This window comes from Oryctolagus cuniculus, chromosome X (genome assembly GCF_051225735.1).
Source record: "Oryctolagus cuniculus isolate XC-2025 breed Fujian yellow rabbit chromosome X, ASM5122573v1, whole genome shotgun sequence".
Lineage (NCBI taxonomy): Eukaryota > Metazoa > Chordata > Mammalia > Lagomorpha > Leporidae > Oryctolagus > Oryctolagus cuniculus.
Genome location: NC_142888.1, coordinates 29000437 through 29014859, shown reverse-complemented (window position 1 = coordinate 29014859; position 14423 = coordinate 29000437). Strand labels below are relative to the sequence as shown.

The 14423-nt window shown below is 41.1% G+C and overlaps 1 long non-coding RNA gene and 1 pseudogene across 1 annotated transcript in view; one reads left to right on the top strand and one right to left on the bottom strand.

The window, feature by feature from the left end:
- Positions 1 to 14423, top strand: part of LOC149119587 (uncharacterized) — a 298961-nt gene that overhangs the window by 16004 nt on the left and 268534 nt on the right. The window lies entirely within an intron of this gene.
- LOC100345367 (alpha-ketoglutarate-dependent dioxygenase alkB homolog 3-like) lies at positions 13093 to 13956 on the bottom strand (annotated as a pseudogene).

Here is a 14423-nt window from a genome sequence, read left to right as displayed (position 1 = left end):
ACTCTGCCTGTCAAAAAAAAATGTCTAAGCAACTAGCTGTGGAGAAGAAAATGAGCCTAAAGTCATTAAGTCATATCCTTTAAGATATATTAAGAGCTTGATTTGGCCAGCAAGGACTCTGACTTTGCCTTTAACTTGCTGTGCTGCCTTGTGATTTCTCCTTTCTTCTCCATTCCTGAGTTCATGAAGGGGAAGATTGTGTCATTCTGTGTCCATAAGTTCTATTGGATCCTGAAATTTCATAGACTTCCTTATTTGTTCTCCAGAGGGCCCTAGTCTTGAGTTAGGCTTCACTTGGCAGATTTACCTGAATGCACTGCCACTCCTTACCATGAGGCGGCGCTGTGTGGCTATAATTCCACTTGAATTTTAATGGCACTCACAGAAGGGCAACTCTGAGGTACTCAGGAGATGTGTTAACCTCTCAGGAGTTTTGTCTCAGGAGAGGGACTCAGCTAGTTTAGCTGTGGCTGCATGGTGATAGCTCTTGGGGCCTAAAACCTGTGTGGACCTCTTAGGACTAGAAAAGACTTATTTGGGCAAGGTAACAGGTAGAATGTGGAAAAGCCATTTTTGTAGAGTGTTGAGGTTGGCTGGTAATATGGCCCGGGAAGGCAGTGGAGGATGGCCCAAGTGCTTGGGCCCTGCACCCCATGGGAAACCAGGAGAAGCACCTGGCTCCTGCCTTCAGATCAGCACGGTGCGCCGGCCACAGCGCGCCAGCCGTGGCGGCCATTGGAGGGTGAACCAACGGCAAAAAGGAAGACCTTTCTCTCTGTCTCTCTCTCTCACTGTCCACTCTGCCTGTCAAAAAAAAATGTCTAAGCAACTAGCTGTGGAGAAGAAAATGAGCCTAAAGTCATTAAGTCATATCCTTTAAGATATATTAAGAGCTTGATTTGGCCAGCAAGGACTCTGACTTTGCCTTTAACTTGCTGTGCTGCCTTGTGATTTCTCCTTTCTTCTCCATTCCTGAGTTCATGAAGGGGAAGATTGTGTCATTCTGTGTCCATAAGTTCTATTGGATCCTGAAATTTCATAGACTTCCTTATTTGTTCTCCAGAGGGCCCTAGTCTTGAGTTAGGCTTCACTTGGCAGATTTACCTGAATGCACTGCCACTCCTTACCATGAGGCGGCGCTGTGTGGCTATAATTCCACTTGAATTTTAATGGCACTCACAGAAGGGCAACTCTGAGGTACTCAGGAGATGTGTTAACCTCTCAGGAGTTTTGTCTCAGGAGAGGGACTCAGCTAGTTTAGCTGTGGCTGCATGGTGATAGCTCTTGGGGCCTAAAACCTGTGTGGACCTCTTAGGACTAGAAAAGACTTATTTGGGCAAGGTAACAGGTAGAATGTGGAAAAGCCATTTTTGTAGAGTGTTGAGGTTGGCTGGTAATATGGCTTCACAGAGGAAGCAGAGAGGCCTGGATTAGGAACCAGCAGTGCTGCTTGCTGTTGTCAAACCCAGATGTAAGAAATTGTAAAATGGCCATTTAAAAAGTTAAGTAGCCAGGCAGCAAAGCAGCAGGTTAAGTCCTGGTTTGCAATTCAGGCCTTCCATATGATAGCACTGGTTTGAGTACCAGCTTCTTGGCTTCTGTGCCCAGGTACTTGGGCCCCTGAAACTCGATCAGCACGCAGCTCCTGGCCCAGCCCAGGCTGTTGTGGCCGTTTGGGAAGTTAACCAGCAGATTGGAAGATCTGTCTTGCTTTCAAACATTCCAAATAAAACTTGAAAAATTACAAAAAACAATAAAATAAGTCTTCTTTTAAAAAGTCAATTTGATGGGGCCTGTGTTGTGGCACAGTCGCCTGTGATGCCCACATCCCATATGGGTGCCAGTTCAAGTCCCGGCTGCTCTACTTCCAATCCAGTTCCCTGCTAATGCACATGGGATAGCACCAGAAGATGGTGCAAGTGCTTGGGCCCCTGTAACCCACATGGGAGACTTAGATGGAGTTCTAGGCTCCTAACTTCAGCCTGACCTAGCCCTGGCTATTGTGGCCATTTGAGAAGTGCACCAGTAAATGGAGGATCTCTGTATGATCTTCCCTCTTCCTCTCTCTGTAACTCTGCCTTTCAAATCTTTGTTTTTAAAGTCAAGTTGCCAAACTGGGTAGAGGGTAAACTTTTTGCAAGGGATAGCTAGCCCAAAAAGCCGAGAAGCCCTGAGCAACAGAGACTTTATGGAGAGGCCAAATGATTGGTGGCAGCTGGGGACCTCTAGGTCTTTTGCTATTGTGAAAGAGTCCTATCCCCCAAGTAGTGTTCATTTGTTGAGCATTCAGTGGTCAATGTCAGAGGGTTAGAAACTGTAGTTGGTGTGGAACTAGTTTTGGGATAGAGAATTGTTCATTAAAGTAGGTTCAACATTCATGTCATTTGTGGGAAATAAAACTGCAAGAATATTCTTCAAACGCCACTGATCAACTTGATGTGCCTGGGAATGATGGGGGAGAGGATATGGACTTGAAAAGCCTTGAGTTTGTCCTTAAACCGTGGCTTTGATTAGAAATAAATTGCTCCCAGTCCCTTCACCATGACCAACTGTGAACTGAAACTGATCACCTGGAACAGTGAGATGGCATTGGTACATGCCACCTCGATGGGATTGAATTGGAATCCCCTGGTATGCTTCCAACTCCACCACTTGGGGCAAGTCAGCCTGAGCATGTCCCGGAGTCAAAGGGAGCACATAGACAAGTCTAGTACCTGCTAACGCTAACTGATGGAGTAAATAAAGGGGAGAGTGATCCAACATGGGAAGTGAGATACTCAGCAGACTCATAGAATGGCAGATGTCCTAAATAGCACTCTGGCCTCAGAATCAGCCCTAAAGGCATTCGGAGCTGGCTGAAAAGCTCATGAGAGTATTTCAGGCATGGAAAGCCAAGACACTCTGGCAAAAGATCTCTGCGAGTGAGATCCCAGTGGAAAGAACAGGCCATCAAAGAAGGAGGTACCTTTCTCTGAAGGGAGGAGAGAACCTCCACTTTGACTATGACCTTGTCTAAACAAGATAAGAGTCGGAGAACTCAGAGGGCTTCCATAGCCTTGGAAACTCATGACTGGAGCATAGGGAGATTACTGATGCCATAGACAGGAGTGTCAATTGGTAAAGTCAACAACAGGAGTCACTGTGCACTTACTCCTCATGTAGGATCTCTGTCCTTGATGTGCTGTACATTGAGATTTAATGCTATAACGAGTACTCAAACAATATATTTCACTTTGTGTTTCTATGGGGGTGCAAACTGTTGAAATCCTTACTTAATGCATACTAAACTGATCCTCTGTAAAAAAAAAAAAAAAAAAGAAAGAAATTATCAATTCCCAACTTGACTCTCACTGGGATTAAACATGACAATAGGTCTGCTCTGATTTCATCATCATTTAAAAAAATCATCTATTATTTTTCACTTTATGTTTCTGTGTGGGAACAAACTGTTGAAATCCATACTTAATGTATACTAAGCTGATCTTCTGTATATTAAGATAATCGAAAATGAATCTTGATGTGAATGGAAGGGGAGAGGGAGTGGGAAAGGGGAGGGTTGTGGGTGGGAGGGACGGTATGTGGGGAAAGCCATTGTAATCCATAAGTCGTACTTTGGAAATTTATATGCATTAAATAAAAGTTAAAAAAAAAATTTTAAATACAAAAAAAAAAAAAAAAGAAATAAATTGCATTACTCTGTGGAGTTGTAAAGCTTTGTTAAGGAAAGAGATGGTGGCTAGAGTAAATGTGGTATCTGTATTTAAGTTTGAAAATGCCATTTCTTTGAGGATGTTCACTAGGGTGTTGCAACAGCAGTCATGAGAAAATTCATACAAAACCCGGGGATATTCAGAGCCTGAAAGAGTACAAGGTTTTCAAGCTCTTATACCTTGTTCTAAGCCAAATCCAGCCATTATAAGGAGCTTTTCAAAGGTTACCGGTTATGTCAAATATGATCATCGGAGATCTTTGTATTCCAGATGTGTTCAAAGGAATGTGTGAACACAAACCTTTTGCAGCAGAATCTCAAGGAGGCGATGCCCAAGTAAGCTGTTCTAGCTCCATCCATAACCTTGGATTTTGTCCTTGCTGTGGGTGGACATCCATCCATTGGCCAAGCCAGATATTCTCCAGGTATAGCCCTTCCTGCGGGATATCAAGGCTGGTGTTATCACAGACAGAGTTCAATGAAGATCTGTGACTTTCAGATGTGAAGAGTCAAGATCAATTAAGAGATCGACAACATTTTGATTTCAATTATGTGGCAGAGATAGAATCTTCATTAGCCAATCCCTGGAATAACTCCTGCTGCAAGTTAGTGTCAACAAACTCAGTCCATCTGGCTGCCATAAGTGAATCTTTTTGCTTTAGCTTCTGGGAACTAGGCTGGTTGTACAGTTACATAAAAGGCAACTCCCTTATCTATCTGAAATATTTGCAGAGGTGGAACACTTGGAATTCTGAGTTTGAGGAGCAAGGCACTATGGGACAGATAATAGGTTTGGTGGCACAGCCTAGAAAATAATGCCTAGATTTTGTAATGCTGAGGAGATCAATAGCTGGAAGAACCCAAATTCCAAAGGCTCAGTAGAGTAAAAAAGAAGACTGTTAAGTCATGATGGATGGCACCACAGAGATGTCCCAGATATTACTGCCCCACCTCTAGCAGGGGCTGTCCATTAACAATGGCTTACCATTGTTTCTGGCCTGTTATGCCAAGGTTTGGTTCACGGATTTTCTAATTCTCTCTAATAGACCTGGAGACAGGTTTATTCGTATACATTTTTTGGAAAGATGAAATCAATGTGGGGGTGGGAGATGCAATGTAAGGTCTTTCTGGCCAGTGTCTACTACTGGGTCAGGTGCTTTCCAGCAGCAGGGACAAAGCTGTCTGAGCCCTGGGTACCACAGTGTAGCTTCACACCTGCGTGGTTTTACCCTTCTATGCGTGTTAGTGTGAACGTGGCTGTGTGCAAGACCCCATTTCCTCATCAGTGGAGATAGAAATAAATGTGTGTGGAGAGGTGAAGGTAGCTGACCTTCAGCTATTCTCAGATCTACTTACGTGGAAGCTGGGAAGCCATTGGGCTGGGTCACTGCCTCATTGATCCTCCGTGTACCTCTTCCTGGGCTTAATGATTGGGCCAGTGTCATTGTTCATACATATGCACGGAGCACACATCTGTTGATGAAAAAGTCCATGGTTTCTCTGAGAGGGTCTTTTCAAAAGTTCGTGAAAATGCGTATTATATGGAAACTATGCATGGTCTTCAAAAAAATTTTTTGCACCAACACTCATACTAACATGTTAAAACATGCCTGAACAGGATCTAGTTTAAGGCACTAAGAAGAATAAAATATCAGTTTTAATGAAAAGAGTCCCAGTAAGAGCAACATGAATGCTGCTAAAATCGAAGTAAGAGCAAACATCAAATTTATGGTGAAATTTGGGTGGAAGAATGGGGAAATCATTGATGCTTTACAAAAAGTTTATGGGTACAGTGCCCCAAAAGAAACCAGCAGTTTACAAATGGATAACTCCAAGAAGTGATGAGACAGTGAAGAAGATGAAACCCACAGTGGCAGATCATCCACATCAACTTGTGAACGAATAAATTAATCTTGTTCATGCCCTAATTGAAGAGAACTGATGATTATAGCAAAAATAGTAGAAGCTGTAGGTATATCAACTAGTCTAGCTTACATAATTCTGACTGAAAAAGTTAAGCAAACTTTCCACTTGATGGGTGACAAAACAGCTCAGGCGAGCTTTAGGCAAGAGTGGTTTTCAATCAAAATTTTAACAAGTGAGGTAAAAATCCTGAAGCATTTCTTTGACCCCTAATGGGAGAGAAAACATGGCTTTACCAGCGTGATCCTGTTGACAAAACTCAAAGCAATGGCTTCTGAGGGGTGGAAGTGGTCCAATTAAAGTGAAAGTGGATCAGTTAAGAGGAAAGGTTATGACAACTGCTTGTGGACTTTCTGGAGGGCCAAAGAAAGATAATATATACTTAGTAGGAATGTTTTGAGGACATTAGAGCTTTAGCAGGAAAACTTCACCAGAAGTCCTCCACTATGACAATGCTTCTGCTCATTCCTCTCATCAAAACAATTTTGTAAGAGTTTCATTGGGAAATCACTAGTTATCTGTCTTACAGTCCTGATTTGGCTCTTTTCTTAGTTTCCTAATCTGAAAAAGCTCTCTAAAGGGCATCCCTGTTTCTTCAGTGGATGAAACGAAAAAGATAGCATTAACATGGTTAAATCCCCAGGATTCTCAGTTCTTTAGGGATGGATTAAATGGTTGATATCATTGCTGACAAAATTATCTTGAACTTTATGGAACTTCTGTTAGAAAGGAAGTTTGTATTCTTTTATCTTTTAATCCATCTTTTCCAAGAATGCTTTGAAGTCCCCTCATATGGTTAACAGACATCATGACTAAAACTGAGTCTGCCCCATGATTCCCCACCCTCTTGGTAATCTGGGACCTTAAGAATGTTGCTGTCCTGTTCCCTATAAATCTTGTGTTCTGTAGTGAACAAGTAGATAGAGTTGACTGGAAGTGTTCTGGGATGGTATTAATGTGTATACTATAGCATCAAAGGACTACTTGATAGTACTACTTAAGGGCTAGTATCTGACCTGGATTCTCTGCAGTCGCAGTCTTTTTGGGACATCAGAGTTGTAAAGTTGCAGTATTCACTGAAGCTTTAGAATCTATGGAGTTGGCTTAATCTGATCCAACTGATCAACAAATGGCATTTAAATAGGAGATGAAATTGTGGTTCTTGCAGCTATAGCCTTCCCTCAAATCTAATTTGCTTACCAACCAAGGGAGGTCTGTGAAGTTTGAATTATTTGGAGGTAGGGGAAGAGAAGGAAGAGACTCCCTCTTGAATTCATTTTCAGAACAAACGTGTCCCTTTTCAAGTTGGAGTCATTTAGTTTTGCTCCTTATTTGTCCATGTCTCCCCAAAAGTCTATTAGACTTGTTAGTCTCACATGTGACAAACCTCCTGAGAAATTCATCAGACCATCTCTATATCATTCACCTAATAAGGCTAGGGAGGATAGCCTTTGCTAAATAACTCCTAGCCCTTTATGGTCATGTTCCACTGTAAGACCCTGTGAACCTCAAGGGCACCCTTATTAAATTTGAGGTTGCTATTGACACAGGATTTACTGCTAGGAAAGCTAGTAGGCAAAGTTTACACTGAGAAAGAGATGGCCATCTTCGTATAGGGAACATTAGGTAAATGTCCGATTCTGAGGGACAAGGCATAGGAAAAGGGACAATTGAGAAAGTGAAAAGGAAGTTATATTAATCCGAGCAAGGGAGGTAGTTGAATACATTGAAGAAACAGAATGAGCAAGTGTTTAAAACATATACAGTAGGTACAATTAGCTACCAGAAAATAATAGCCAGGAGAGTGGCTGTCAGCGAGTCAAGCAGCCAGCAGATGTGGTACACTGCCTGATCCCTGGACTCTAGAATGAGCATGAGTCCCCAAGGAATTGACATTCTACCACAGTAAGATGACACATAAGTCTGAGTGTTTACAACTGTGTGCCATAAAGACAAAACAGGGTGATGTGGTTGAGAGTGACTATAGCTGAGATGGCTGTTCTAGTTAAGGTCGTGAGGGAGACCTCTTTAGTGTAGAGGCCTGGAGGAGAAGGAAGCAGCAGAATGAATACCTGGGAGAGAGGAAGGGAGTCTCTCTCTCTCTCTCTCTCTCTCCCTCCCTCTCTCCCTCCCTCTCTCTCTCTCTCTCTTTAAACCAGAACTGTAAGTACAAAGGGACAGAAATGTGACCAGTGTGTCTGAAAAGTTTTGAATAGGAGGAAGGTGGAAGGAAATAAGGTAGATAGGGACTAGGTTATATAGAATCTTGCAGACTATGGTCAGGAGAAGAAAATTATTTTTAAAGTATGTTTTTAGAGAGTCATTGGGAAATTTTAAATAGGGTCATGATATTTGACATAGATGGTAGAAAAGTTACCTTGACTTGTGCAGGGGTGAAATTGAAGCAGAGCCAATTGGCTGAGATGAGTAAGATTTCGGGTGGGGTAGGTACTACGCGGGGACCTTGAAGAATTCTATTTTGAAACTATTGAATTTGATATACCTAAATATGTATACAAACTTCCTTGAGGTCAAGAGTAGACATTCATCTTTATATTTCCAGTGGTTAGCACCTGACATACATCAGGGGTTCAAATGGTTGAAATGCATAGAAATACCATATTTTTAAATCATGAAATTAGAGCTAAGGAATTTAGCAGGGACCCCATTATCTGCATAATAGGAGGCCCATCCTGCATCTTCAGTTTCCTATCTCATTTCTCTGGTATACATACTTGCTTTGTCTGACTATTCCTTGTCTTTTAGACAAATGGGGGCTTTGTCATATCATTGAGCCACATCTCTTCAGTTTATTTAAATATCCTATTTCCTGTGAATGGGAGTCCAGTTTCCCAAAGAACCTGCTTTTAACTTCCAGTTGGTCTAGGCACAGAGCAAATTAGCCCTGTCATGTTCTTCTCTATAAGGCTTTTACTGGAGGCAGAGACATCCAATAAGATACTTTAGATCCCAGTACCTTTGGCTAGTATTTCTTTTTTCTGACTTAGTTGGAAAACTCTTCTTGCTCATATCCTTAAGACAATGGTGAAGATTCATAAATTTGCATCTGCTCAGCTGTCCGTAGTGATCTTACTAAAGAAAGCCAAGAGATTTTTCTGAAAAACCAAACATAGGTGTCTAGACATTGCCATTTTGGAGCTGGTATAAGTATCTGCTTTACAAATTTGATTATAATGGTTATAAATTATCTCTCAGATGCTGATTTGCTTGCATCTTTAAGAGATAAAGTATTTTCATATAAGAAGGCCAAAGACTTAATCATTCCCTTTGCTCCCAGCTGACTCAGGAATATTGGCTGTTCCTATGTGCAGTATTAATTAGAGATAAGAAAAAGCCAGAGGTTTGTGGTCACTGGCTTTATGAGAATAACTCAAAAAGTGTGTGGAAAAATGTAATTAAAAGATGTTTTATTGGTGCAAAGAAGTTAAATCTGTGGCTAGTTTTTTCAAAGTATGTATTTTCCATGAATTTCTTGAGGACCGTTTGTATAATTCAATGTAGCATTAAAAAAATGCTGTAGTGATTCTTCTTGCCCTTTGGAGGGTGTATTCCTCTATGGTTGCCCCAGAGGCTCTGTTTTCCCATAGACCACTTGGCAGTCTGTGGGTAGTTGAGAATAATGCGTATAAAGTCTAAAAACACATGAGATCTCAAGGAGAAATTTGAAGGGCATCAACTTTAAAACAAACTTGTGATATAAAATATGTACCTAATTGTGTTAAATAATAATACATTTTAAGCACAGACAAGTTAAAATTTAAAGACATCAGTATGAGGACTGCTTGAATCAGAAAATTAAACTGGAGATGGTCTTTGGATAAGATGTCATTTTGGACATCAGTTTCAGTTTTCTGTTTAATGGGTATAGAGTTGAAAAACTCAATTTCACAAGTACATTGTTCTTGAAAAAAGCTTACTCAATTCATATTGCAAAGCAGAAACACTCAAATACACTAAGTTTTTTTTTAATTCCAATTAGAGCAAGACATTTGTGCTAGAATCAATAGACTTTTAAAACTCAAAAACAAATAATGCAGTGTAAAAATGGGCATAGGATTTAAGTAGGTATTTTTTCAAAGAAGATACAGAAATGGCTAATAAGTAATTAAAAAGATAATTTCTATCATTAGTCATTAGAGAAATGCAAATCAAAATACAATGAAATACCACTTTCACACTCACTTGGATTGCTTAAAATAAAAGGAACCAAGTATTTGTGAGGAAGTGGAAAATTGGATCTCCATGTGCTGCTGCTGGGAATGTAAAATGGTGCCACTGTTAATAGTTTGGCAGCTCTTCAAAATGTTAAATACAAAATTACCATGTGACTCAATAATTCCACTCTTAAGCATATCCCTAATGGAAATTTAAAACACATCCATATAAAAGTCTGTACATGAATATTCACAGCAACATTATTCCTAATTGTAAAAAGTAGAAACAACCTAGACATTTGTCAGCTCAATCAGTAAACAAAATTTGACGTTTATTCAGTGGAGCATTATTTTGCGATAAAAGGGATGAACCTTGAAAATGTAGTGAAAGAAACCAGTCACAAAAGACCATGTGTTAGGATTCCATTAATGTGAAGTGTCTAGAAGAAAGTTAACAGGGGTGGGAGTTTAGCTTAGTGATTAGGATGCCTGCATCTTGATGCCCATATTGGAGTTCAATGTCTGAGTTTGTTGCCCACCTGTGCCCCTAACTCCAAATTTCTGTTAATGCAGACCTGGGAGGCAGCAGTGTTGGCTCAAGTAGTTTGGAACTCCTGCCACACATGTGGGAGACCTGGATTAAGTTTCCAGTTTTGTTTCTCTTTCTCTTATTGACTATATTTTGCCTGGCTGCCCTAAGATTAATTTTCTTTTTGAATACAGAATGGTCATCACTGGTACCTAATAATTTTATTAGGATTGTCTTTCTTCCTAGGTCCTGGTATGACCTTCTAACTTAAAAACTTTATAGAAAGACTCCCTTCACTCCTCAGTATTCACTATCTTGTATACAGTAGGTTCTGCTTTTATTTCTTTGAGCACTTATTTGAACAAAAATTTGGGAAAATGCCTGCAAATAGTCTTGAATGAACATTCTATATATCAGGAAATGAATCTTTTCCTTAGAAACTATTAAACATAAGATTCAATCAGATAAAATTACTGGAAAAGAAACTACAGTAAAAGTACTCACAAGGGGCAGCACGCATATTACCAATGTGACCTTCTGCCTCTAGTTTGGTACAGTGGGTTGAGCTACCACATGGGATGCCCACATCCCATGTTGGAATGCCTGTTCAAGTCCTGCCTAATTCACTTCTCCAGCTTCCTGATAATGCATTCTGGAAGGCAGTAGATGATGGCTCAAGTGCTTGGGCCCCTGCCACTCATGTGAGAGTCTGGAATGGAGTTCTGGTTTCCTGACTTAGCCCTGGCTGTTGCAGGCATTTGGAGAATGAACTAGTGGATGAAATCTCTCTGTCTGCCTTTCGAAGTAGATGAAAAAAAAAAAAAACATTTAAAAGTACTTATGAGGGGCTGGCGCTGTGGCATAGTAGGTTAAGGTAGCATCAGGATCCCATTTGGGCGCCGATTCAAGTCCCAGCTGTTCCACTTCTGATCCAGGCTGATGGCCTGGGAAAGCAGTGGAAGATGGCCCATGCACTTGGGCCCCTGTACGCATGTGGAGACTCAGAAGAAGCTCCTGGCTTTGGATCGGCCACGCTCTGGCCGTTTTGGCCTTTTGGGGAGTGAACCAATGGATGGAAGATCTCTGTCTCTCCCTCTCTCTAACTCTGTCTCTCAAATTTTAAAAACAAAAACTCATAAAAATCAAACATACTTAAATATGTGATTGATTAAAATACATTTGGTCACTCACAGTATTTTATAACTGATGAAAGTAGAAGGAACAAGAGATGCTGAGAAGCAGTATCATTTTTAATATTGTTAGAGTTTGTTTCTGCTGACTTCTTCATGTTTTATAGCTGAGAGGTCACGTTATTGGCCATAATGGTGTTTCTATTTAATTTTATACTGTTAAAGCAAAGGACAAGATAATCAATACAAATCATGTTGTTGGAGAAAAGGGGGGGGGGAAGCTGAAGGAACAGTAAATACACTGATTTGAAAAGTAAATGTTAAGCATTTGTATTTCAAAATACCAACTTAAATTAGCAGTTACCAATTATACTAATTAAAATTACTGAATGAAAACTTACAAAAACCTAAGACAAAAAGGTATTTAGATTTGCATTTAAAAATATTGGAATGGAGGTGTTCATCTTTTGAGTTCAATACATTTTAGGGAATTTTTGCTTCTCATTTTAATATTTAAAGAAAATGGCAGAAAGATGATGTGAGAGGAGATAAAAGTGGAAAAATTATCCAACACATCTTTATAAGCAAGGAAGAAATATTTGCTCCTCTATCTCCTTTCTAATGGTAATTGCTGTCAGAGGATGCCATGACAAGAATAGGTGGAACATCCCTGACTCAAAATGCTCCAAAATCCAAAATGTTTTGAGTACAGACATGCCACAAGAGGAAAATTTCACACTGTGAACTTTGTTTCATGCACAGAATTACTGAAAATAGTGTAGGAAGAGGCATTTGATGCAGTGCTTAAAGATACTGCTTGGGACACCCACATCTCAGTACCTGGTGTGTGTGTTTGTCTGTTGTGAGCACAATCTCAGTGGTTTTTCTATTAGATTTATTTATTTGAAAGGCAGAGTGATAGAGACAGATCTTTCTTTCCCTGGTTCACTCCCCAAATGGGTGCAATGGCCGGAGCTTGGCCATGTTGAAGCCAAGAGCATGGAACTCCATCTGGATTTCCCATGTGGTTGGCAGGTGCCCAAGAAGTTGGGCTGTCTTCCACAGATTTCCCAGGTGCATTAGCAGGGAGCTGGATTGGAAGTGGAGCAGCTGGGGACTCGAACTAGAACTCTGATGTTGGGATGATGTGCTACAACATAGGTCCTGGTTTATCTGATTTACCTACTTGAAAGATGGAGTGACAGACAGTGAGAAATGGAGATCTTCTGTCTGCTGGCTTACTCCCCAAATCCCCGTAACAGCATAGGGAAAAGGTGAACCCAGGAGCCAGGAACTCCATCTGGGTCTCACATTTGTGTGTCAGGGACCCAAGTATTGAGCCATCTTGTAAGAAATCAGAAGCACAGAGTAGCTGGGACTCAACCAGCACTCCAGTAGAAGATGTGGGTATCCCAAGTGGCAGCTTAACACACTGCACCATGACACCTGCCCCCATAACATTTTTTTAATGTGCCTAAAGATAATAGTGATTTTGAGACATTAGTAATAATCATTCCTACAACAAACATATTACCATATTACCATTGTGACCTTCTGCCTCTAGTCTAATAGGACTCTGACCTGGGAAACAAATCCCACCATCTTCCAAACGGCTGCATCATGAGATCAGGTAGACCAGCCTCTTGAAGCTTCTTCTTGATGGAAGGTTTTGCACCATCTCATTGCAGCTTCTCTATGGGTCTCACAACAGCAGGCTGCCCCTCTAGAGTCTGGATAAACTGTTTGAAAGGTCTGGTTCACTTTGTTTTGTAGAGTGGTTTTCTTTGGGCCCTCGATGCTGCCAGTTAGCTTGTACAGATCCCTCTGTGATTAATGCAGTCCTGTGATCAGAGGTATCTTAACTCTCTCCTCATATGTGTGGTTTCTGCTCTCTTCTGGTGGGGGCTTCTTCCTCATCTCAGAAGTACATATGGCATCCAAATTGAGCAAGGCAATGATGGGGCACCTCCCTGATAAGGGTTACTCATTGCTATACCAGTCTCCACTGTTGTTATTTCAGTAAAGATTGCAGGGTAAGTTGTTAAACATGTATCTGGTGTTCTCTTTGATGTGGTTCTTCAATGTGCTCAGCACAGGCTGATAATGAGAATTTGGTTGCATAGGGATTCTTGAATAGGTATAAGGAAGTTCTCCATGCCCATGCTACAAGTCTTGGTTGTTGATAAATTATATCCTCTTTGATGCTGTCTTCTGTTTCCAGGGAACATCCTGACAAACTTGTTTAAATGCCCAGTTGGCTTCTTTTAAATCAACAATGCCAGGGTACAAATGCTCCCTAGATAGACTTGTGGGTAACAGGCTGATTTTATGACCTCCCTCCCTATTAATCATTTGTGGCTCTGGAAGGCTATGTACTACTTGTTTGATTCTTTGAACACAGACTCTTTCAGATGATGCTCCTTCTCCAGGTCTGACCAGGTGTTTGGTAGCAATGACTCTTAGTAGTGGTAGCTGGCCATGCAATAGCATGGCTCTTAGCAGGGACAGTCCATGTTCCCTGCACTCAGGCTCATCCTTTGTCTTCCATGTTGACTAAAAAGGAATATGTTCTGAGATCTCATTTCCTGAATCATACCACATAGTGATATTCAGTGGCTGGCAAAGCCAGGTGAGTAAGTTCAAACTCCCTCAGCTTTGGAGCAGCCCCCACTGCCTAGAACCCACTCTACTGCTTCTAGCCCAGGGACCCTTGGAATACCTGGCTTGAGTTCTGGCTCTGCTTCCAATTCTAGCCTCCTTCTGATGCACATTCTAGGAGGCAATGGGTGATGGCCCAAGTACTTGGGGGCACTGCCACCCATTTGAAGACCCAGATTGAGTTCCAGGTTCCTGGCTGGACTAACACTGACTATTGGGGGCATTTGGGTAGCGAACCATCAGGTGAAAGGTATCTGCCTTTCAAATAAACAAAAATTAAATATTATATAAAATCATCT